Genomic DNA, 26,316 nt, shown 5'->3' with positions numbered 1-26,316 from the left:
TCAAGCTGCTAGCAGTTCCAATCCATCTATCAGAAAAGATCTAAGCACTAACAAATATTAGGGCTGTGTTCATCTATTCTTGATTTACAATTTTATGTAAATTTAATGCAAATTAGGCATGGCCCTAGGGCTCCTGTCAGAATTCCAGTGCAGTCAGTAGTGTGGGAAAGTTTGACTGTAGCTTCTATTAATGTGTTATGGAATTGATTACTGCAGCGTTTAAATTATTGCTCTCCCAACTCCTCTGATTAATAGATTGAAACTGGGGTAAAATACATCAGAGACTGTTTGGTCCAGAGGTGGTTTAGTCATGTGACCTTTATCTTGGTCCATTTGCAATGGCTGACAGCTTCATTTTATTGCTTGTAAAAGGCATATCTACTGAACTGCAAAGTTCCTATCATAGTCAAAACATAGAGTGTTTTCCTTGTAGTTTAGTACAAAATGCTTGAGCTCTATAACATGATACATCAGGGCTTGGATCTCAGGCAGCCCATTTAAATGTGTAAACATTACCAGAGATGTGTAAATATGTAAATGAGTTAATTTACCAGCTCCCTCCTCTCTGTCTCTGTCTCTCTGTCTCTCTTTCATGCACACACACACACACACACACACACACATACACACATGCACACCCTCCCTCCTCAAAATAAAAGAAGTTCTGTTCCATGTAATGACAGAGGAAGGGGAGATAACTATTTTTTTAAAGCCCCTTGGAAAAGATTTTATCTAATGGTCAGCTCCATGTTACATTATGAGATTCTTACCCAATTTTAATACCTTTACAGACTTTAATGTCATTGGAAAGCCACTAGACACCACAACTGGAAAATGTGTATGTGTACTATGTTAAATAAATTTGGGCAATTTGAGTATTATATTCTTTGGATTCTAGATGAGGAAACAGAATTTTCTTACATTTAAGTTACTTGCTCTAGGTCACATAGAGACTACAGGGAGTAAGTTGGAGGAAGCAGACCAGGAATCAAATCTGAAGTACTTTCTACTGGAAGGGAAATTTTTTGTGATGGCTTTAAGAACTACCAGATTTATATTTAAATCAGCTCTTAGCACTGAATGCCCCAAGCCCTTCGCCTCCCCCCTTTTTTTTCTTATTTCTCAGAGTACCTTTTAGTTATGAACTAAATGTACTAATCCTGAGAGGGTTAGAGCTGTAAGTTAGATCATACTTCCATATACTTTCATACCATGTCAGCATAAGTGAAATTCCCTTAAACTAACTTAATATTAAGTGATAGAGAAGAACCTACTAAGTCCCATGTACTGCTTATTCTGTTATGAAAGAGAAAAATTTCTCTGCCCTTCAAGATTCTTCTAATGGTCTAAGAATTACATTGACATGAAATATATTAACAAGAGAAGATCAAATTTAATTTCATATGTATGGGAAATCCACATAAACATGAGAGTACAAAGAAAGGCAAAATGAGTTCTATTTATCACCCTGAACTAAAGAGAATGGACTGCTGGACTGGGAAGGAAAGGAAAACAATTCAGAGGAAAATGACAAAAAGTCAGTGTTTGGTAAGCAAAGGTTACTGGGCCATCCAGAAACAATGGGACATAGAGAAGACTTTGATCAACAGTGCTTACAAGGTTTCCCCTTATCTACCACACCTAGTTTATATTATAATGTTGTTATTTATGGTGATAGCTGTCTTGTTGGAGCAGATCCTCTATCTAAATTCTTATAGCAATTAGGGGGAAGGTCAACATTTCTACCTAAGTCTTTGGGTCTTGATTATTTTCAGCCTGAATAATCTGCATGCCAAAGACGCACATTCTGACTCAGTTCTTTCTGACACCTTATAGTTCATTATCCCATTTGATTCTAATAGTATTATTATTAATTAGATATAAATAACTTTACTATAGTATGCAAAAGCTTAAAGTTCAGAGATAGTAGGGAATCTGCCGAAGGCTGCCTGTTGGCTTAGAACATGGTTTCAAACCCATATCTATGTGATTTAAGATATTATTGTATTTTTTAAAATCACATTGCTGTGGAAGAAAAAATGAGTGACAAAGCCTATACTTATAAGAAAGAGGAAGAAAGGATCTTCTCCTCCTTGAGCCTGAGTCATGAAGTGGGAATTTTCTGACAATTATATGGACACTGCCATTTTATATCTACAACAGATAGCCTATCCAGTTACCCTTAGGGCATTAAATGTTGTGATTGTATCAGTGGTTCCATCCCACCCGGCTGCTGGTCATACTGCTTCCTATCCTGTGCCTCAACCCTGTGTGTTCATCACATCAAAGATTCTGTTTCTAGGTATGGTTGCCATTCTTCCCTCCGACCTCATAGCACCTTTCGTCAGAAAATAAGGGTCTTTTGAATTTTTCAAATTCTGCCTTGCTTGCTCTCCAAGGTTTCTATGAATCCAATTTAAATAGCCATTACACAAATACTGCATTCTTTTCCCTCACCTAATGGTGAGGCCACCTTTAGCTCTAAGGTACTATGAGCAGCAGTTAGGAATGTGGGTCTTGAAGTCGTGCTGCCTGCTTCATATGTCAGGTCTCTTTCTTGCTCCTTAAATAAATTTGATGGTAAACTACTTTGTTTCTCTAAGGCTCAGTTTTGTCATATGTAATATGAGATAACATTTAAATTTTAAACCTTCCTAAATTTATTGTAAGGATTAAATTAGATGGTCTATGCAAGCCCCCAGCCCAGGTGCCTGGATATCATGTGGTTTTCTTCACCCATTTAGATGATAATAATGGTATGAGGATGATGGCGATGATGGTGATGATGGTGTTAGGATACCCAGGACAACAACCGTGATGCTGCAGCTGCTCTGGTGTTAGTTGGAAGGCTCGCTTTTGCCCTGGGGGTGCTACTCAGAATCTAACAGCTGTTTCCATTTATTGCCTGTTACCCTTATGGCAGGCTCTTTTGCTGTACCCAGATTTTAATATCGCCCCAAAAAACCAGAGACGGCCAGGGAGGCCGAATCACGCATGCAAAAGCAAAGGGCTGTATTATCAATTTAGGCCTGGCCAGCCTAAACTAGGGCTCACACACTGGATCCACGTGGAGCGAGCCCCGAACATGGCGGGGCAGGGCCTTTTATGAGTTTGGGAAGGGGGAGTTACAGGAAATTGTGACACAGGTACAGGGGTCCAATCATTATAGCATCACATCACTGACAGTAACTTTAACCAATTACAGAGTGGACCCAGAACCCTCCCGTAGGGTGTGACTAGGACCCTCATGTAGGGTGTGACTAGTCTTAACCTCCATCTTTAGGCCCGCCCCCAGAAATGTTAATGGTGTTAGCTGGCCTTCAAGGTCAGAGGGGAAACCTGAATCAGACCTGCATCCTTACACTTCCAGCTTTTATTTTGGATCCCTCCCATCCATTTTCTTCAGTTGTCCTGTTCCTTAGCATTCAGTCTTTGGCACTACTTCCTTAGGATTCTAATGGGCTTCTTAGACCAACATCACTTTTAAAATTCTTCATTACATTTATTAAAAATTTTGGAGGAGAAAATGAAGCATGCTTCAGCAACACTTAGAGGGTTTGTTAAATTTTAGATTGGTGGAACTCTCCAGAATTTCTGATTAAGTAGTTCTGGGGACAAGGGCTGAGAATATGCATTTCTAACAAATATCAGGTAATTAATGATGCTGCTGGTACAAGGACCACACTTTGAGAACCACTAATTTAAAAGAATTGTATACCTTAAGAATATCTGGGGAAATACCCCTGCATAATTTCATTCAATTTCATGTAGTGTTTTACCCCAGATACTCCTAACATGTTACCTGTCCCCCAAATACTCCTAAAATACTCCAGTAAGATCACTGGGCATGAGACCAAGAACAGGCAGATTGACAAATACCTCACATTTCATGGTAACATCTTAGGCCCTCCAAGGCTGCTTACCTAGCTCAGTTTTGTCAAAAGAAAATCTCCTCTCTCCCAAAACTGTCCATTTTCAGGTATCAAAGCTGAAAAACAAGATGCTGAGACTTAAAAATTTCCCTAGATTTCAAAAACCTCAACTTTATAAATTTTCAAGTATTTATACCTCCTTAATGTTTCTCATATTTCGTTTACCCTGGAAGCCTCATTTCCTTTTCTATGTCTTCGCCATATTAGTGACTGTTTAACATCTCCAACATTTTCTCTCTAAGTTTTTATCAGTTCATGAGGGTCATTACACATAAAATATCCAGTGTTGAAATAAATATGCTGCATGGTTCACTAAACTCAATCTTCGGCTAAATGACATCTCTACACACCTTCCTCATGAGGTGCACAGGTGAAAGTTTTGCATCAGCCTGTATACAAATCAATAATGATCTCTGGGCGGACTTGTGATTAGTGGTATTAAATGTTGCATCTGTGGATGCCACAGCTATTCAAATATGAACATGCATTTGAGATACTTAATGAATGGTGGGACTCATTTGTAAAGCCATATACTTTGGTTTCCATCTTCTTTACAGATTCTGAGAGAAAAGATTAAGAAAACTGAACCATTAACTTTAATAAAATAAACAGAGTACTTTGACACCTTTCCTATTAATAATGTCCATTTCATAGATTATCGACCTATGATGTTTTTTCTCATCATGCCACAGATGAAGGCACTTGCATTTACAACGTTTCTCTTTGTGTGATCCTTGCATAACCTGCAACAAAGTCAATGTTTTGGTGTATTATACTTGTCAAAATACAGATTCCTGCCAACCACTCCCAGAACAATTGAACCAGGATCGCTGGGAATACAGCCAAAATATGCAAATACACTGTGTTCTGCAGGTGATTCAGATACATGTGAAAAACCAAGATCTACTGTTCTAGGGATCTAAGCAGTTAATGAGAAATTTGCTACTGCCTGCCTACACGTTTTCCTGTATGATATAGCATTAGATTGTATCTAAAGTTCTGTGGAGCAGGTACTAGAGCCTTATAATGGAAAAATAAAATAAATAAAATAAAATAACCTGTGTACTTATAAAAAATATAAATAAAGTAACCTATGTACTTATAGAAAAGAGATGTCCTTGAGTGTTGGGGATAGTAGCCCCCCAAAATAGACTTTTAATTTAACTATAACATTAAGAATCTCCATGTATATGTAAAGACAAAGGAAGACCTAACATGACAGGATTTTCAAACTGTGAGACTTATTTTTAAATATCTTATTCACCATCCCTTACAACATTAATCATATTTTCAATTTTTTATTACATTATTCTTGAGCCAACTATCCATACAAGATGGTCATTTCCATGTTGAATCTTTTACTCTCTTTTTATGCTATTCTAATTTGGTTACTATTGTTTTAGAAATGGCCTCATCTTCATATAGTAACATTGGAGATATATATATTTTTTTAATTTTGGTTTTTGAAATGTATTTCTAAGTTAATATTTAAATTTCACTGTAATATTAAATAGAACCCCAGTCATTTCTCTCACCACTGTGACTCAAATCATATACATGATTCTAAGAACCTATTACTTGTAAGGAAATGTATTGCATAATTGCTTTAATTAAACCAATATAATCATGGAAAAAATATGAAAGTGGCACTCCTTTTAAGATCATGTTTGGCCTATTTTTTTCTTCTTCAAATCCACACACTTTAAAAAGCCAAATTTCTTATACCTCATTAATTTTAGAATATCCATATTGGCTTCCAACTGTAATGTTTATAGATTCCCTTTTAATTTAATAATTAAAAACTCAAATGTTAGAAAACACAAACTTAATTTTTTTCATGATTACTAGTCTCGAACTAATTGTTTTTAGGATTTAAACTCTTAGAAGCATTTTAAATCCTACTGAACATTCCTAATTCTGACCTAAGTGTATTATCCAGAACTCCAAGCAAATATTCTTTTTAATCTCTCATAATCTACCCTTTTTTCCTTCTTTCATTACAGTATTTCCTTTTTATCCTAAGTTTTGTTTTCCATAGTTTTATTTACCCACAGTCAACTGGGGTTGGAAACAGATGATCCTCCTTCCGACACAAAGTCAGAAGGTCACTAGTAGCCTAAGGCTGTATCACAATGCATGTGTCATTCACCTCACTTCATCTCATCACATAGGTATTTTATTATCTCATATTATACAAAAAGGATGAATAGAAGACAAGATACTATGAGAGAGACCATATTCATATAACTTTTATTATGGTATATTTTTATAATTCTTCTATTTTATTATTAGTTATTGTTTTTAATCTCTTATTGTGCCTAACTTATAAATTAAAACTTGATCATAGGTATGTATGTATAGGAAAAAGCATAATGCATGTAAGGTTAGGTACTATCCATGGTTTCCGGCATCCACTGGGGTCTTAGAATGTTATCTCCTGCAGTTAAGGAAGGGGACTACTTGTCCTTTCCCTTCAATCTTTCTTCTTTCTTTTCTTTAATTAGTATCTGGTCGCATTGATTATTTTCTCAGTAAGTAAACATTCCCTACAAAAGTTCATATAAAATATTTGCCACTGCATTCTAATTGAACTTAGCCTGGGGCTCTTTACATTTTTAAAGTAATCTAATAAAATAAAGAATTTTAAATCTTCTTTAGTTAGATTTGATTTAGGGTTAATTCTGTTATTGAGAATTGAGGTTATTGAGAATCTTAAATTTTTTTTTGTTTTATTTATTTTTGATACAGAGAGAGACAGAGCATGAGAGGGGGAGGGGCAGAGAGAGAAGGAGACACAGAACTGGAAGCAGGCTCCAGGCTCTGAGCTAGCCGTCAGCACAGAGCCCGATGCAGGGCTCAAACCCACGACTGTGAGATCTGACCTGAGCCTAAGCCGGAGGCTTAACCAACTGAGCCACCCAGGCGCCCCGAGAATCTTAATGTTAACTGGAATTCTCCTTTGGAGTTTCTGTGATGAAGCCTACTGTTTCCTACTCCTCAGCTTAGTTTTGTAGACAATAGCCTCTTGTTTGGCTAATAAAAGGCCAGGTTCTGACTTTAAGGGCATCAATATCCACATTAGCCATTTGACAGCTAATGTATTGGGAAGAAGAGAACCCTTGGGGCTAAAATATTTGTGAATATTACTTTATTGGGGAGGAGAAATTTTTATGTACTTTTCAAAGTTCTTCTAGTTAATCTAAGAATCATATTAACATGAAACAAATTAGCAGGAGAAAAACCAATGTTTAATAACATGTACACCTTCCGTGTACATGCAAGAGACCCAGTAATACTGAGCAACTCCAAAAATGACCAAAGCCATCACACTGAATGCCATCTCAGCTTAAGACAAAAGCTGTTGGAGGTGGGAGGCCCGTTGTGGAAGGTTACCAGGAAACACACAGTCAACCAGAGTTAAGACTGTTGTGCAGATCTAAGTCACGCCTTCTCCACTGATAAGAGTTTCTAGAGATTTAGAATCACCACCCCCTTCTTCCTGGTACAGCAAAGGAGACACCCTTAAAAATGGAGATTTCCCTTTAAAATGTAAATGTCTCCTACAAAAGGATAACTTCTATTCAGTTTTCAGAGTTTCTATTATGTTTGCAGTTTTAAGTTGATTACTTCACCTATGGGAAGGCCTCAAATTTTATCTCAATCAAGCCCATCCACTCAACATTAATTACTATCTCCAAGCTCTCTCTATATAGCTGGAGTCCACCTTTTAGCATCAAATTAAATCAACTATTTACATCCACATGCTTTCTGTTCTAACCTGCATTTGTCCTTCTTGAAGATGACCAAAATATAAGGGAATTGAGACAAAATTATTTTAGAACCCAGAGTTGGTTCAGTGTAAAAACCCAAACTCCATGAAAAGAAGAAAGCCACCTGAAAGCAGAGGCCAATTAATGATCAGCTATATTCAAATCTTGAAACATTACACAACTACACCAATTTTAATGCATTAAGGTCAGAATATTGATGGTGATTAGGATAATTTTAGGAGTGGGAATTTATTACATTTTGGAACTGCATATGCTAGTTTAGCTACATCAAATCTATGCTACAAGTTATTTTTGTTACATTTACATGATGTCATATGTGACAATTTACAGATGTACACAGATTTTTACACAGATATTTTACCTTTTATGATAAGAATAGCTACCTTTTCAAATATTTTAAATAGTACTATAAGCTACCCTAAATTTATGTTTTCTATAACATTATCAAAAAAAAACTGTGTACTTTTAAAAATATTAAAGGCAACTTTTTGAATTCATATATTTAACAGTCAAAAAAATTATACACACACATACACACACACACACACACACACACACACAGAGACTTTCATTGTTTTTAGCTTGCTCTGTTAGGTAACATTTATTTTTTGCACAATGAGATGATTTGGGTTGTCTTTATTTTTTAAGAGCTGTGTTCGTATTTTTTAATATTTATCCATTTTTGAGAGAGAGAGAGAGAGAGAGTATGAGTAGGGGAGGAGCAGAGAGAAGGAGACACAGAATCTGAAAGAGGCTCTAGACTCTGGGCTGTCAGCACAGAGCCCAATGTAGGGCTTGAACTCACAAACTGTGAGATCATGACCTGAGCTGAAGTCAGATGCTTAATTGACTAAGCCACCTAGGCACCTGATTTGGGTTTTCTTTTCTTTTCTTTTTCTTATTTGAGAGAGAGTAAGAGAGAGTGAGAGAGAGAGAGAGAGAGAGAGAGAGAGAATGAGTGGGGGAGAGGCAGAGAGAGAAGGAGTGAGAGAATCCCAAGCAGGCTCCATGATTTCAGCACAGAGTCCAAAGCAGGACTTGAACTCATGAGCCATGAGATCATGACCTGAGCTGAAATCAAGAGTCAGACACTTAACCAACTGAGCCACCCAGGCGCCTCATTGGTAGTCTCTAAAATTTGTTAAGTCCTTAGTCTGCTTCAGTTACAAAGTCACACACACACACACACACACACACACACACACACACACACACACACACAAAGACTCTTTTCCTTATTTTGAATCAAAAAGCTAATAGGCAAGGTGGAGTGTTGAGGGAAAGCAGTCATACTCTACCTATGCCAGGTCCTACCCAACTGAGGTACAAACACTGCAGGGCTCAAGGCTCACAAAAAAGACACATGCATGGAGAGGCAATAATGGATGATTAGGACCTTAGTTACACTTAAAAGAATTAAAAAGCTTAGTAGATATGTTGAGGATAACAATAACCAGTTTTTCACTGGTAGAGAAGAGAAATATAAATATGCAAAAGGCATACCCTACATGAACCAGGTAGTGTTGGATTGAAATGGGAGTTACTAGCGTTTATTCATGAGTTTTAATGGAATACATGGATAGGTAGATAGAAATGTGTATGTATATGTGTGTTTATTTTCTCTCCTTGTCCATTGAGAGGAATTTGGAGCATTTATACTCCAGTAGCATTGAGCATACCTATCATCCAGATGTTGGTTTTAGAATATCACCCTTAATATAGGTAGTAATTTCTTTGACATCAGCCATAGCAACAGTTTTCTAGAAATATCCTCTAAGACAAAGGAAATAAAAGCAAAAATAAACTATTGAGACTACATCAAAATAAAGCTTTTGCACAGCAAAGGAAGCCACTAACAAATCAAAAAAGTAGCCTACTGAATAGGAGAAGATATTGACAAATGTCACATTGAAAAAGGAGTTAATATCTAAAATATATGAAGAACATATACAATGCAACACCAAAAACAAATAATCTGATTAAAAATTGGCAAAGAACCTGAATAGACATTTTTGTAAGGAAGATGGCTACAGACCCATGAAAAGATGCTCAAGATCATTCATCATCATGAAAATGCAAATCAAAAGCACAGTAAGATATGACTTTACATCTGTCAGAATGTCTATTATCAAAAAGACAATAAATAACAAGTGTTTGTGAGAATGTAGAGAAAAAGGACCCCTCATGCACTGTTAGTGGGAATGTAAATTGGTACAGCCACTGTGGAAAACAGTATAGAGGTTATTTCAGAAACTAAGAATAGAAAGACTGAGGAGGAGTTAAGATGGTGGAGGGGTAGGCGGACCCTATGCTCTCCTTGTCCCTCAAACACAGCCAGATTACTATCAAAATATTCTAAGCACTGAAGAAATTGACCTGAGGACTGAGAGATCAGATTCCTCATCTTGAAAGAGAAAAACAGCCAAATCATGGAAGGTAGGAGCTGCTCAGAGTTGGCCTGGTGGAGAAAAGAATTGCCAAGTGCTGTGAAGGGGAAAGAGCCCTGACCAGAGAGAGAGAGAGAGAGAGAGAGAGAGAACAGCACACATGAAAAACTCTTCCCCAAAACCATTGACTGGGAAAAGGAGTGAAACTATCACAAGGTTTTATGAGCATTGGAGCTCAAAGTCTAAAGTTTTAGAAGTTTGTGCCACAGGCTTTGTGGTGCTTTTGTGGGGAAGGAGGAAAGGGGGGATCACAACCAACACTACAGAAATAAAAACAATTTTAAGAGAATATCATGAAAAATTATGTACCAGCATATGGGACAATCTGGAATAAGTGGACAAATTCCTAGAAACATACAAACTACAAAAACTGAAACACAAAGAAGCAGAAAATTTGAGCCGAACCATAACCAACACAGAATTTGAATCAATAATCAAAAATCTCCCAATAGACAAGAGTCCAGGGCCAGATGGCTTTCCTGGGGAATTCTACCAGACATTTAATGTAGAATAATATCTATTCTTCTCAAATTATCCCAAATAAATAGAAATGGAAGGAAAACTTCCAAGGCCAGTATTATTTGATTCCAAAACTAGACAAAGACACTACTAACAAGGAGAATTATGGGCCAAAATCCCTGAAGGACATTGATGCAATATTCTCAACAAGATACTGGCATGTTGAATCCAAAAGTACATTAGAAGAATTGTTTACCACGATTAAGTGGATTTATTTCTTGGCCTAGGGGTGGTTCATTATTCACAAATCAATCAACATTACACACCACATTAACAAAAGAAATAATAAGAACCATATGATCCACTCAGTAGATGCAGAGAAAGCATTTGACAAAATACAGCATCCATTCTTGATAAAAACCCATAACAAAGTAGGTGTATATGGAACATACTTCAACATCATAATGGCCATATACAACTAATATCATCCTCAATGGGGAAAAACAGAGCTTTCCACCTAAGATCAGGAACAAGACAGGGATGTTCACTCTCACCATTGTTATTTAACATAGTACTGGAAGTCCTAGCCTCAGAATCAGACAACAAAGAGAAATAAAAGGCACCCAGATCTCTAAGAAAGAAGTCAAACTTGCACTATTTGCAGATGGGGGGATAGTACTCTTTGTAGAAAACCCAAAAGACTCCACTAAAAAATTACTAGAACAGTTACACAAATTCTGCAAAGTCACAGGATATAAAATCAATGTAAAGTAATCTGTTGCATTTCTATACACCAATAATGAAGCAGCAGAAAAACAAGTTAAAGAATTGATCCCATTTCCAATTGCATCAAAAACTATAAGATACCAAGGGATAAACCTTACCAAAGAGGCAAAAAATCAGTATTCTGAAAACTACAGAACACTTATGACAGAAATTGGAGGGGTCACAAAGAAATGGAAAAACATTTCATGCTCATGGATTGGAAGAACAAGCATTGTTGAAATGTCTATACTACCTAACACAATCCATACACTTAATGCAATCCCTATCAAAATACCACTAGCATTTTTAACAGAGCTAGAACAATCCTAAAATTTATATGGAGAGATAAAATACCCTGAATAGCCAAAGCAGTCCTGAAAATGAAAAACAAAGCTGGAGGTATCATGTTTCTGAACGTCAAGCTATATTACAAAGCTGTAATCATCAAGACAGTATAGTACTAGCACGGAAACAGACATAGATCATATGTCTATGCACTAAACATAGATCACTGCACCAGAATAGAAAACACAGAAATGGACACACTACTGTATAGTCAACCAATTTTCAACAAAGCAGGAAAAAATATCCAATGGAAAATAGAGAGTCTCTTCAACAAATGGTGTTAGGAAAACTGGACAGAAACATGCAGAAGAATGAAACCGGACCACTTTCTTTAACCATACACAAAAATAAATTCAAGATGAATGAAGGACATAAATACATCAACATCCTAGAGGAGAACATAGATAGCAATCTCTTTGACCTCAACTGAAGCAATTTCTTACTAGGCATGTATCTGGAAGCTAGGGAAACAAAGGCAAAAATGAACTACTGGGACTTCATCAAGATAAAAAGCTAATAACCAAAATATATAAAGAACTTGTCAAGCTCAACACCCCCAAAAAACAAATAATCTAGTTAAGAAATATACAGAAGACGTGAATAAATACTTTTTTCCCTAAGGAACACATCCAGATGGCTAACAGATACCTGAAAACATGCTCAAATCACTCATCATCCGGGAAATACAAATCAAAACCATGATGAGATACCACCTCAGACCTTCCTGAATGGCTAAAATTAACAACACAAGAGACCACAAATGTTGGCAGGAATGCAAAGTGGTGCAATACCTCTGGAAAACAATATGGAGATTCCTCAACAGGTGAAGAATAGAACTACCTTATGACCCTGTAATTGCACTAGTGGGTATTTACCCATAGGACATAAAAATACAGATTTGAAAGGGCACATGCATCCCAATGTGCTTGGGTGGCTCATCTGGTTAAGCATCTGACTCTTGATTCTGGCTCAGGTCATGATCCCATAGTTCGTGGGTTTGAGCCCCACATCAGGCTCTGTACTGATAGCATGAAGCCTGTTTAGAATTCTCTCTCTCTCTCTCTCTCAAAAAAAAAAAAATTAAAAAGGCTATTCATGAAGCTTCAATAATATAAAAACATTTAAGAATAAATTAAATAAACAATTTAGAGAACCTAATGCAAAAATCAATATTACTACCAGGGAGAATAAAAGGGTTGGTTTTTTTTTTTCTTTTTTTGGTGTCTTTTGTTTGTTTCATAATGGAAGAGAAATACTTAATTCTTGAATGGACACATAAATAATGTAAGGTGGCAGTTTTTCCTAAGTTAGATATAGAATATTTTTATGTATCTAAAATTTAATTGAAGAAACTTTGGATAGAAATTATACTAAATTTTCAAAATAGGGGTGCCTGAGTGGTTCAGTCTGTTAAGCATCTGACTTTGGCTCAGGTCATGATCTCGCCATTCACGAGCAGAGGCACCACATCGAGCTCTGTGCTGACAGCTCAGAGCCTGGAGTCTGCTTCAGATTCTGTGTCTCCCTCTCTCTCTACCCCTTCCCCACTCATACCTGTCTGTCTGTCTGTCTGTCTTTCTCTCTCTCAAAAGTAAATAAACATTAAAAAAATTTCTAAATGTATCAAAATAATTGTGAATAGGTGAACATTAAAAAGCAATATTTTTAAAGTTATTGGGGCAGGAAAATTTTGTACTGCTAGATGCTAACATATTTTCTAAAGATAAAATTTTAAAGCACTGTATTTTTGAATTAAGAATGATCAAGTCTATGGATATAAATGAACTATGTAAAACACTATCACATGTAATTCAAACACACATGATCTAGATTTATTTAAAATCATGAAGAAAGAATGATTATTTAACAGATGATTCTTAATCAGTATTTTAAGAAAAAATAGAATAATATTTTTACTGCATAACCATTCATGAAAGTTAATACCATATCTTTAAGATTTAACAGTAGAAAATAAAGGAAAAGTCTGAAGGAATCATCAATAAATATGTATCTTAACAGAATGAAGAAGGCTTTCTTAACATAAAAACAAGTGAAAAGATCATAAAGAAAAATGGAAAAATTTGACTGTGTATATATAAATGTATAAAATTAAGAAAAGTGATAAAGTGATTTAAAAATGAAATATGCAAAAAATAAAACTGTAATGTCATTGGTATATGACTAGATTTAAATAGATCAATAAAGAGAAAAAAGTCAATACATAAAATATGACTAAAATTTATCTAAAGGCATAAAATCATGAAAAATTGCTAAAACCTCACTAATAAACAAGGATGTGCAAAGTAAAACAACAATAAATTATTATTTTTTAGACCAGTAATACTAGGAAAGGGTTAACAAAATGTGGCTAGCCTGAATTCACAAGTCAGTATGACAACTGATGCTTTTATATCTCCCTGTGGAGAGTGTAAATTAGTAGAAACTTTGCTAGGGTATTGTAGGAATGTTGATCAAAGTTTTAAAACATATTTGTATCATTTGACCCAGTAATTCCACTTTCATGAAAATCCTCTGAAATGCAAACATATCTTTGTACAAAGTGGTCATCACCAAATTATTTTTAAAGAAAATTATGAAAACAACCAAAATACTCAGAGAAAGGAATGGAGAAGTTAAACTGAGGTCATTTCCTGAATAGAAATACAGTTAGATTGGAAATTAGAGTAGCTGCCAGCACTCAAACCTCTCCCCAGTGTCTAGAACTTTGGTCCTTTCAAAACTGGGATGCAGCCATTACCAGCTAGTTTAAAAGCAGAAATAAAATACAAACACCCTCAAAAGTATGGCTTAGACGTGAGATGTAGACCTTTAAACTTATACCTGCCATAGACTTGGAATTATTAATAGATGTAACTGACATAAGAATCTCGGGACCAAAAGAATCTATTCAGGTAATTGGTGGCACCTGGAGAAGTGAGTTTATATCTGACAATACTTGTATCACTGATATTTCGCTAGGGACTGAACTGAGAGCCATGTTGGTAATGGTGGAAGCTGCCACATCTCGTGTTCAGATTCACCAGCAGTCATGCTCCCCTCATGATTTTTTTGGCACTATTCTGGGTTTGCAGGCTTCCCAGTGGTATTGTGAGTTGCATCGAGTTCCTTCTCAGTACAAGAAAACCAGAGATGTCTTCTTTTTCTTTAACTAAAGATTCTGAGTTATACAACTAAGCAACCATTAACTATCATGCTTTATAAAACAATTTAGTACATGACAAATGTTTGCTACATATGGTTAACAGAAGGGGCAGGTTACAAAAAAGTATAATAATCCATAACCTTGGTTTTGTAAACTATAATAAATATACACGTCATATGCACTCATACACCCATTGGAAAAAAGATAGAATGTAATATACCAAAATCATTTTTACAGTAGTATTTTCAAGTGTATTTTTTTTGAGAGAATGAGAAAGCAGTGAGGGAAGAGAGAGAGAAGGAGAGAGAGAATCCCAAGCAGGCTCCAAGTTCAGCATAGAGTCTGATTTTGGACTCAATCCTTTGACCATGAGATCATAATTTGAGCCAAAATCAAGAGTCTATCACTTACCTTGACTCAGCCACTCAGGCACCCCAAGAGTCATTTTCTTGAAAGTTGTCTTTATAGTAAATTTTTATGTCATTTAGTTACCAAATTTGTGTGTGTGTGATCTGTGGAGAATAGCTTAAAAATTGTTAACATAATAAACCTGATTATTGAAAGGGCAGACATTCAGAAAAATTTTCAGAGAGTGAAATTTATCTTTGGTGCTGGCTACTTCAAATTTTTTGTTTTTTCTCCAACCTCCCCTCATTCCCTTGCCTGGGTGTTTTTATATCTTTTGTTTTTTCCATAATGGAAGCAAATTCATAAAATTGTCTATTTGTAAAATGATGAGTCCTTAATTCCTTATGTCTTGCAAAGATATATTCTTTATAAAAGAGATATTTTAAAGATAATGTTAAACACACACACACACACACAGAATTACAGTGTCTTTGGGAGGAGGGGAATAAAACAGCTTTCATGTGAAAAAGATTTTGTTGGGACGTCTGGTTGGTTCATACAGTTAAGCACCTGACTTTGGCTCAGGTTATGATTCACGGTTTGTGAGTTTGAGTCCTGCATCTGGCTCTGTGCTGACAGCTCAGAGCCTGGAGCCTGTTTGAGATTCTGTGTCTCTTTCTCTCTATGCCCTTACCCTACTTGTACTCTCAAAAATAAATAAATGTAAAAAAAAATTAGAAAAAGACTTTGTTAGTCTCCACAAATCAAGTATAATTGTAGAATAAACAATTTTCCATACATTTCTAAGTCCCACCCTGATTTCAAAACAAATAAAATGAAATAAAAACAAAAAACTTCTTTCTAGATTTTTTTGGATGCTTCTTTAATATTGGCTTCATTTGCCTGTCTACGCAAGCTGGAGCCCACAGTCTGACATTTTGGTGGCTTTTTACTGGCATCCTAAATTCAGGTCTATTTGATTTTATCTTGTTTTGACCTCTTCAGTCCCTGGCCATACAGGAACTCCATTTTTTTTTTCTTCATCTTATCTAAAGGTTACTAAGAAATAGGAATCATAGCATTTTATTGAGTACCCTACAAAGTCATACTAATCTCAACTGAGTCCTCCTACTTTTCAGAAATCTCCATTCATCACTGGCCGATTTTCAGCTCAATTGTGTAAAACCTTTTTTTTTTTTTTCCTAATCTTTATTCTATGTTTACAACCTTCTGCTTTTCCTTCCATTTTCAAGTGCCAGGATTTTTTTCAATTTTTATTTTTGCTCTTTATTAAACAAAATTTCTATTAGATACACTGGTAAAAGTTCTCTTTTTTCTTGCAATTCCTTTCCTTGTTAGGTACTAAAATAATCCTGTAGCATTCTGTCTCTCAGACTATGTCAGCTTGAAATCTTTTAGTTATATGATCTTATTTACATACGTTTCATCAGAGCCGTCTGTGCCTCTCTTTCCTTTTCAAATTCTGTCCATTGATGACCTCATCTTCAATGTAACATCTGTACAGTTTTATTCCAAGTCCTTGTTGCCAGGCTTGCCAGTTGGCAGCAGGGAGAGTCGAGTAGAGAATATAGTCCAGAAATATTTCATGAGTATTTTTTAAGTCTAACAGCCACTCCATGTTCATTGTACTCAAGTAAAATTAACCACTCCCTCCAAAGCATCTCCTATTCCTTCTGATTTCTGTATTTTCAATAATGACACAATTGATATCCCTGAAAGCAGGATTATTTCCAACTTCCCCACCCCCATATGCCCCATCCATCTCTTCCATTCTGTTAGTCACACAGTTTTGTGAATCACATTTCTACATCGTCTAATTTAGTCCCTCATTACCTCTTTCTCATAATTTTTTCCAAGAAAAGTGGTATCTCTTGCTCTCATCATTCTATATTCTAAACTGACCTGAACATACTTCCAGATATTGTGAAATAGAGCTCAAGTATTAACATCCTTGACTGAAAACTTTGAACTTCCTATAACTGTATAAAGAATGGTCTAATTCTCAGTGATTTTTTCCTCAACATATTGTTCAAAAACTAACTTCTTCTGTGCATACTCTGTATCTTAGATAATTAAACTCTTCCCTAAAATTGTGAAAGTAGAGTTAGCCAGGCATGGAGTATGAGGAAGAAGATTCCAGGTAGAATTAGGGCATGTGGCAGCCAGCTAAGCTGGACCATCGTGAGCAAGGAGGGGTGGGAGGCAAGAGGAGGCTGCAAAGATACATAGAGACTTGCAAGGTATGTTAGGGTTTTATTTTGCTTTGTTTTGGAGGGAGGTGTCTTTGGGTATTCCAAGTGTGATGAAATCAACTGAAGATTCTAAGCAGGGGAGTAACATATCCCCATTTAGGTTTTGAAAAACTCACCCTACACACTCTATATAAAGTAGTTTCTGTCATGGCTTATTTAATAATACTATCCACAAGCAACTCCCTCTTCTGTAATACTAGAAGCACTTTATCTGTCCCTGAACACATACCACATTCTACTTTATAACATGCCTATTTGAATACACATCTTATCTCTTCTACCAATGTAAGCTCCCAACACTTACAGACTATGTCTTGTTTCTCTTTGAAAATACCCAGAACTTCGTAAGTTCAGAAAATACTCAGTAATGGATTAATAGTTTTACTTTCTGACAGTAATATCCAGGTTCATAGTAGAGGGTGAAATCATATAAGGAATGTTCCCATTTGATGAAAATCTTTTTCTTTAATTTTTTTTTTTGAGAGAGAGTACATGTACTCTCTCAAGAGTCACAAGGATTAGTCTTCTAGGTGCCCCAATAGTTGATGAAACTCTTATTCTTTATTCATTGTGATTCATTGTGACCCTGCCTTATTATGGGAAGGAACAAATCTTTGTAATTAATTGTACCCTAGGCCCTCTTTCAAACAGCAAAAAAATCTCACGAACTACTTTATAAGGGCATCTCAAATATCACTCAACTAATCATTATTGAATATTTTAAGTTTTCCAGAGAAAATTATTAGTTTTCTCTTTTAATATTTGCTACAATGAGAAATTACCAAATTTGAAAGATAAGTTACTATTTTCTACTAAGTATTCAGTCACAAGAGCTGAACCAGGCCTGTGAGTTAACAAAAATGAGAGCATCTTAAAAAGCTCCAAAGCAAGAAAAAGAGGTAGATATAACTTTCCTGAATGCTGATTGGCTGCTGAACAGATAATCATTTGTAGCACAGTTTAAATTACTCTTCTGGGTGGAATGGTTTGTGGAAAGGGGAAATGGGATGTTCTTTAACATCCCGAAGCATCTAAAACCTATGCAGCCTTGATTGATCTGCTCTCTGCTGGATAACTCTGCTGTTTTAAAATCGATGACATATTAACTCCTCTCAGAATGCCTTTATGTTTGTAATCCATTCCTTGTTTTTTGTTGAGAAATAAATTTCTTCTACATCTCCCCGTTAAATGAGTTTCCATTGGCTTTCGGGCTGTCACAAGTTCATCAGTGTCACCCTAGTTCTTCATCCTTCTCCCCACTTCACTTCCATTTTGTAATCACATGTGATAACTTAAGGGTGTAGAGTTTTTTGGGATAGGAGTTTTCAAGTGTCTCTGAAAAAAGATGAAGAAACTAGCAAACTGCACACAGTCCATTACCCATATCCCAGGAGAATCTTCCCTCAGAGTTCTTTAATATAGAGAAACAAGACATTAGCTTGATGTTTTTGTTCATTTTGTTTGACAGGGGATGGAGGAGAGAGTTTATTTTTTTTTCTCAGATCTTTTAAATTGCATGATTCTGAAAAGGATATGGCCAGGAAACAACAAACTCCCTCTATCTGTCTCATTCAGATCAAATTTCATAGCAGCTTATTTCACCACCTTAAAAAAAAAAGTTATTTGAGTTAAACTGAGTTAAAAGGGGGAGAAAACCTGTTCAAGAATGCAGTCTGGCCAAATGGCCCTTGATTGATGGGGCAACAACAACCAGAGGGTATTTGCCAAATCACCATGGCCAAGTCCTCAGAGTTATTTTGCTGCCTGTGACAGCTGGTGTTCTCTATTGGAAGGCCTTGTCTGTATACATCTATGATTTGCATATTTATATACCTCGGCTGCTGTATGAGGTCTGCATTTCACAGCAGTGCATGTGAGCTGCGCAGCCTTGCTGCTCCTGTGCCTCTGGGCATGGGATGGTAGAATTGGCTTGGGTAAAATTAGAAATTTAAGGTTTTGTGTTTTGCAAGTTAGCCAGGAACACCACATTTTTGTTCATCTCCCTCTTCATCGACTTTCAGTAATATTTTTGAAGCTTCTCTGCATGGGTTACCATTTGAGGCAGACACATTATATGCTCTCTAGGAGGGTACAAGCTCAGATATTACGACATCATGCACAGATAGCAAGGATGACATCAATGGAATATATTTAGTCGAGGTGAAGCCTAAGGAGGGAATTGTGGGATTGGCACATTGGAGGGGTTTACTGATGCTTTCCTTAAGTTAATTTAAGAAGGTAAGAATTACTCCATAAAGCAGATATGAACCCAGCTAAGGCTTCACTTTCTAAATAGTAATACCACCAAGTTCCTGCAACAGGTGGGTCTTCCATTATTATTTGGAAGATCACTTGTGGAGTGCAGAAAAAATAGGAAGGGCTCTGGAGGAAAAGAATATAAAATTTTGAGGAAAACAGGAGTTGGATAAAACAGACAATGAATATGTGGAAATGCTGTGATTTTTAGGAGCAGAGGGAGAGGTAGGTGATTAGGAAGAAATACATTAGGGTAGAGCGTGTCATAGAACTTATATTGAAGGTAGCTGATTAGAGTATTAGTCTTTGCTCCCAGTGAGATTTGAAGTCTCTTAAGGTCAAAAGGTGTTAATTTGATAAAAGTGATGGGTAGGAGTTTCTGGGAAATAGTAGTATCACAAAGTGTGCCCAGGGTCACACCAGTCCTTCTCTGCGTGTTGGCAGACAGAAGCCTCCATATTAGAGCCTTTGTCAGGGCCTGGGCACCTCTAGCCACAGATGGAGCCAGAGCCACAACCTGGGCCTTTGTTTGAACCTTGGCCTCGGCCTTTGGCTAGCAGAGCCTGAGGCCCTTGGCATTATGGGCATGAGCACATTTCCAGAGCATGGACTGAGTGATATAAGCAGGTTGATTGAGCTTGTGGCTGCCAGCCTTAGGGGTCTTGGGCTTGTTGAGGGCCTTGATAGCCTCAGCACATACAGTCATGGCCTTGGCATTGTTTGCCTCCATCTACTTTAGCCCTTCTTCTTGTGCTTCTTGGCAAAGCACATGTTCTTCAGGGAAAAAAAAAAAAAACCAGTTCTAATGGATGAAGAAAATGGGGCAATTTTTTAAAGCAGATGAATACTGAGATATCTGGCAAAAATATTCAAATTGTGTCAGAAAAACAATAGAGTTTAAAAATTAACTTAAGGTTTCTTCAAAGCATCGTTTCACTAGAATGGCATGGATTGTCATGAAAATGCAATAGTTCCTATTTCAAAGAACTTACTAATATGTGTTAGACACGCATACTCACACCCACAAACCTCACACAAACCCTGAAGAGTTAACATTATGAGCCCTATCAAAGATGAGATAGTGGAAACAGAAGAGATTAAATAACTCACCCCATTTCACACGATTAATATGTTGTACTTCTGTGATTCAAACTCAGGTCTGTCTGATTCCAGAAGTCATTTGTTTGTTTGCTTGTTTTCCGAATATGCCGCTTCCTTGGACACAAGGGAGGGATATAAAGAAAAGAGAGTGAACCGTTCTCTCAGGACTATTTAATTTGAGCGAGCAGGGAAATGGCCGTCTGGAAGTGTTGCGTATACACAGCACTTGCTGGGTTTGTTCTATGCATACCTGTGAAATACACGCTCTTAGTTACTGCAGTCTCTATTTGGGGAATGGAATGGATAAATGACTTGATTATAATAAGAAAACTAGTTTATATTAACATGTTGCTGAAAGTAAGTATGATCCACATGCCTCATCTGCATTTATTCCAGGTTAGAACCACCTTCTAGTACATTCAAACAGCATCTTGATTGCCTATGCAGTTGCAGCAAAGAACAGTTACCACAACTATCAACCAAATATAGAAAAGAAAACAGAGTATATCATTCTAAGAAAACCACAGATATTGGTGTTTTTGAAGTATTGCTATGTCATGAAATGATAAATATATTTTTTTAAGTTTGTATTTACATTCCAGTTAACATACTGTACAGTAGAAGTTTCAGGTGTATTAACCTAATTATTTTTACTCATCATTATTTCTCCTTTTATTTGGCTTGGCATGGGTATAGTTTGGACCTACTTTCTGCATGCTGGTCTGATAATCCAAGTGAACAGCTGTTCACAGAATCTTTTCTGGCTCAGTCACACGTTGCAAACTGAATGCTATCCACCCATTCTACAGGAGACATTTTTTTCTGGAGGTATTGTCTGTTAAGAACTATCTTTAAAAGTACTACTGCTGAATCCTGTTCTTGTGCCTCAGGTCAAAGTTTATCTGAAAACCAGCTCATACATGGTAAATTTTTTTAAATATGTCATCTTTAAAATTATTTTATATTATCTTAAAACAGACATTTAGAATATTAGACTAATGACCTACCAAAATGCCAAACATAGCCATGAAGACTTAGTATGTAGTGGCTTAAAGACATAGGTACTAAAATCAGACCTGATTTTAGTCCAGTCTGATTCATTTGCTAGCCATGTGACTTGGTGCAAATTATGTTCCCCTTTGTGACTGAGTTTTCTTTTCTATATAAAGTGAATGTAACACTTACAGTTTTGTGTTTGTGCATATGGACATTTAGAGAAAGTATAATCTAAAGACTTCTTTTACATTATCTGACATGTAGTAGGTGGTCAAATAATTAGTGGTTTCTTTTTTACTTACTTTACAAACAAGTTAGCTACATCTGGACTATTCTGTACTACTTTTTCATATTAAGAAAAATATCTTAAATAACTCATCCTGGATTTCCATAGGAAAAAGGTATACATTCATATTCATATGTTTCTGAAATTTTTCATATTTATTTTGTATAGGAAATGCCAAATATTATGATACTAAAGAAGAGGAAATTACCCTTTAGCAATTATGAATGAAGTTTGCTTTACCAAATTACTGATTTTTATTAGAACCCTATTCATCTACAACCAAACCCTAAGAAGTAAGAAAGTATGACTGTAATCCATTAGCTTACTCTTCTACATCAGCATTCATTTATTGCATTTCCCTAGAATTTGGATGAAGAAATAGCAAAAAGGAAAGTAAATAGCAGATTAAAGTATGCTTCAAAGTATGGGGGGGAAATTATATGCATATGGGGGGGGGGAGTTAGAAGAAACATAAGCGTTTTATAGGATGCCATCCCTCCTGAAAAAAAAAGGTTATTCTTAATTTTTTTTTGCAATAGACACTTCTAGAAGGTCTATTAAAATTAATCTGTATTTGATTTTTTCATATACTTACATTATTTAAAATGTTTCCATTTCCTAATTGATATTTTATTTTACAGTCATATATTCAGTACCATGTGGGGCTTTCACAGAGCAGGAAACACAAGTATTCTGCTTATTTTTCCTGTAAAATCGATGAGTCAATCCTTTGGAAAGGTGATATAAATTAATAAATTTTCCACCACTTAATAGAAAAGTGGCTTATGTTGGGTTTTATGTGTTTTGCCATGCCAGTGTGTTCTAGCACCTTAATGGATAAAAAAAAAAAATTGTACTGTGTAGTTCAGAAAAAGTACTAAAAACTGTGTAGCAATTTCAGTCGTATAATGCTTAATGAGGTTTATCAAATCCAAAGATCAGGACACTATAAACACATATCCAGATTTAGTGTTTAGATTATAGTAGACAAATTTACTCCAATTCCAAGGTGATTATTTGTACACACACATACACAGACACACACACACACACACACACAGCAAACATAAACTCGTACACAAGGAGAGTTTGTTATAATAATAACAAAATTAATCTATAAGTAATATAAGAGTTGTTTATAAATTTAGATTATTTTTATCCTTCATACTAGTCCACTCTATTTTAGTAGTATATTCTTCTTTGAAAGTTGCAATCTGTTCATCTGTTTGGAGAATTTCTTATTTACTTATACATTTATGAACAATATGAAGAAGTTTTGTTGGGGCACTTGGCTGGCTCAATTGGCAGAACATGAGATTCTTGATCCCAGGTCCATGAGTTTGAGGCCCACATTGAGTGTAGAGATTACTTTTTAAAAAATTAAATAAAAAAGAAGATTTTTTTCCATTTTATAAATACTTGTTTTTGTTTTTTTTTTAATTTCTTTACTGAGTACAATATTATCCAGCTCAATCACACACTTTAATTATTAATGTTAGGATTTAGTCTTGGTGAATAAATATTTGTTGCCTTAATACTAGGGTACCAAGATCTAAAGAATCACTTATAAAAATAATTTCTAGAAATAATTTGAACAAAAATTACATTATTGAAGCAAGAATATATTTTTATAAAATAAAATTCCTGAATAGGTCATAGATAGGTATGCTATACTTATATTTTATTAAAAAATAAATGGTGCCTGGGTGGCTCAGTTGGTTAAGTGTCTGGCTTCTGGCTTCGGCTCAGGTCATGATCTCACAGTTTGTGGGTTTGAGCTTGCGTTGGGCTCTGTGCTGACAGCTAGCTCAGAGCGTGGAGACTGTTTTGGATTTTGTGTCTCCCTCTTTCTCTGACCCTCCCCTCCTCATGCTGTCTCTCTCTGTCTCTCAAAAATAAATTTTAAAAAACATTAAAAAAATTAAAAAATAAAATAAAAGTAACTAAAAGAAGAAAATAGCTCTATTGGCATAATGTAAACATAATATACACACAAATGTCTGTGTAAACTCATATACACACAGACAAATTATATCCATGTACCATAATAATAGAATGAATCCCATTTTATAATCTCTGTATTAAAAGAAAGATGATATTATTGATGATATTCTACCATTTCAATTCAATTTGATAAGAGAAGTGAAAACTGTGGTTGTTAATGAACCACTTTTTTAATGTTTATATATTTATTTTGGGGAGGAGGAGGAAAAGGGCAGAGAAAGAGGGAAAATTTAAGCAGGCTCTGTGCTCAGCACCAGGCCTGGGCCTGGCACTGGACTTGGTCCCATGATCCTAGGATCATGACCTGAGCTGAAATCGAGAGTTGGACACTTAACTAAGTGATCCACACAAGTACCCCGCTATAAAACTATTCTTGATGTTATACACCCTGTCTCCTTCTTTGGGTTGAATGTTCTTATTCCTTAGCAGTTTCCCACAAATGGCACAAAGCTGAACACATATGTCCAAAATGGAGTTTTTCAAGGTAATCCAAGCTATTCATCAGAAAAGGTTATGTTTGAGAGACATCACTAACAAGGTAATATCCAGATGCCAAAACTAAGGGAAAACGCACTTAAGTGAAGTTAAAAGTAGAAGTGCATAGCAGTAGAACAACTGGTCAAGTGCCAGGACAGTCTCTGAAGAGAGAAATTGATGGGACTGGTCTCTACGCTTAAAGCTAGAAGTCATGAAAGATCTGTCACTAAGAGCACTGGCTGTGGAGTAATTCCATCTTCCCGTTCCAAAATCTAGAACTGAAATAGTCCTGAATAATTCCTGGAGCTGAGACAGAAACCTACCCATACCTGCATGGGTCTTTCTTACTTTCAAACTCAGAAATAATTTAAAAATGAATAGATATTCGGCCTAGGATTACCATAGTTTATCATTGTTTATTCAAGGTCACATAACAAATATACAGCTAATGATTATTATATATCTCCAGCAAAAATAACCATGAGACTACCCCATAGGAGATATCTTTGACCTCGTGCTTCTTCTTTCGGTGAATAATTTCCATCCAAGATAAGTTTACAGATTTCAAATGTGTAAAGCTCATGAGAAAATTTGGTGTCATTAAATATATTTTCAAAGTCCAGTATATTGGAGGATTACTTGCTGATTGTAGGGTGATCTAAAAAGGACTTTAAGATTACTATGCTGAAATTGTTAAACAAGGTATCCTTTAGTCAAAAACAGAATATCATGAGAAAGGAATAGGAGCATTAAAACAAAACAAAACTTCCATGAAAGAGTTAGGCTCTAGGTTATACAGAGTAGAAGTGTTAAGAAATTGCAAGATAGATCAAAATAAGTCACCCAGGATGCATCCCATGTTGATAACCATGGGGAACATCTGAAAAATAAAATGTTAAGAGATATGAAAAAATGATTAATTGAAAAATACATCTAATAGAGGTTTGAGAGAATGGGAAGAATTGAGGAGAGATATTAATTGAATTGGGCCTGAAAAAACTTTCCAAAACTTAAAACATGAATTACAGATTAAGAAATCATACGCAGTCAATACAAAGAATAAAAATATTTACAAGTTGAGACACAGTATGATACCACTGAAACAGATGGAAGAGTAAGAAGAAAAATCTCAAAGCATTCATAATAAAAAAAAGATTGCCTATAAAGGAAAAACAAGCTGATTGAAGACCATCCTTCAGTAACAGTAGATTCCAAGAAATAACGGAATAATTGTTTTAAAGACTTGAGGGAAAATAACTGTCAGCTACCTAAAAATCAACCCAGGGAAAAACATGATTCAAGATTGAGGGCAAAATAAAAATATTTTCAAACCAATAAAAACTGCAAGGATATAACATTCACAGATCTCACTGATAGATCTGCTTGGGGGTAAAAATGTTTTTTTTCAGTAAGAGAAAAGGTAAATGTAGAAAGAAGGAGTAAAGTACAATAGTAAACAAAGATATTAGCAATCTTTTTGGTAATTATATATAGGCACTGAATTAAATATAATGGCTATTTTGCAGTCTCATCAACGGAGACATTCAAACTGCAAACAGGAAAAACTGTGAGATTGCCGGTGCCTGCCCTCACCCTATGTGAAGATGCTTTGTGCCTGACATCTAGAGATTTTCGGGACGGGCTGCACTCAGAACTCAGAAACTGGGGTTATA

At 35.8% G+C, this 26,316-nt stretch overlaps 1 protein-coding gene across 4 annotated transcripts in view; it reads left to right on the top strand.

Moving 5' to 3' along the window:
* Positions 1-26,316, top strand: part of LSAMP (limbic system associated membrane protein) — a 619,607-nt gene that overhangs the window by 323,882 nt on the left and 269,409 nt on the right. The window lies entirely within an intron of this gene.

This window comes from Suricata suricatta, chromosome 5, assembly GCF_006229205.1.
Source record: "Suricata suricatta isolate VVHF042 chromosome 5, meerkat_22Aug2017_6uvM2_HiC, whole genome shotgun sequence".
Taxonomy (NCBI): Eukaryota; Metazoa; Chordata; class Mammalia; order Carnivora; family Herpestidae; genus Suricata; species Suricata suricatta.
This window is presented reverse-complemented; position numbering and strand designations above follow the sequence as displayed.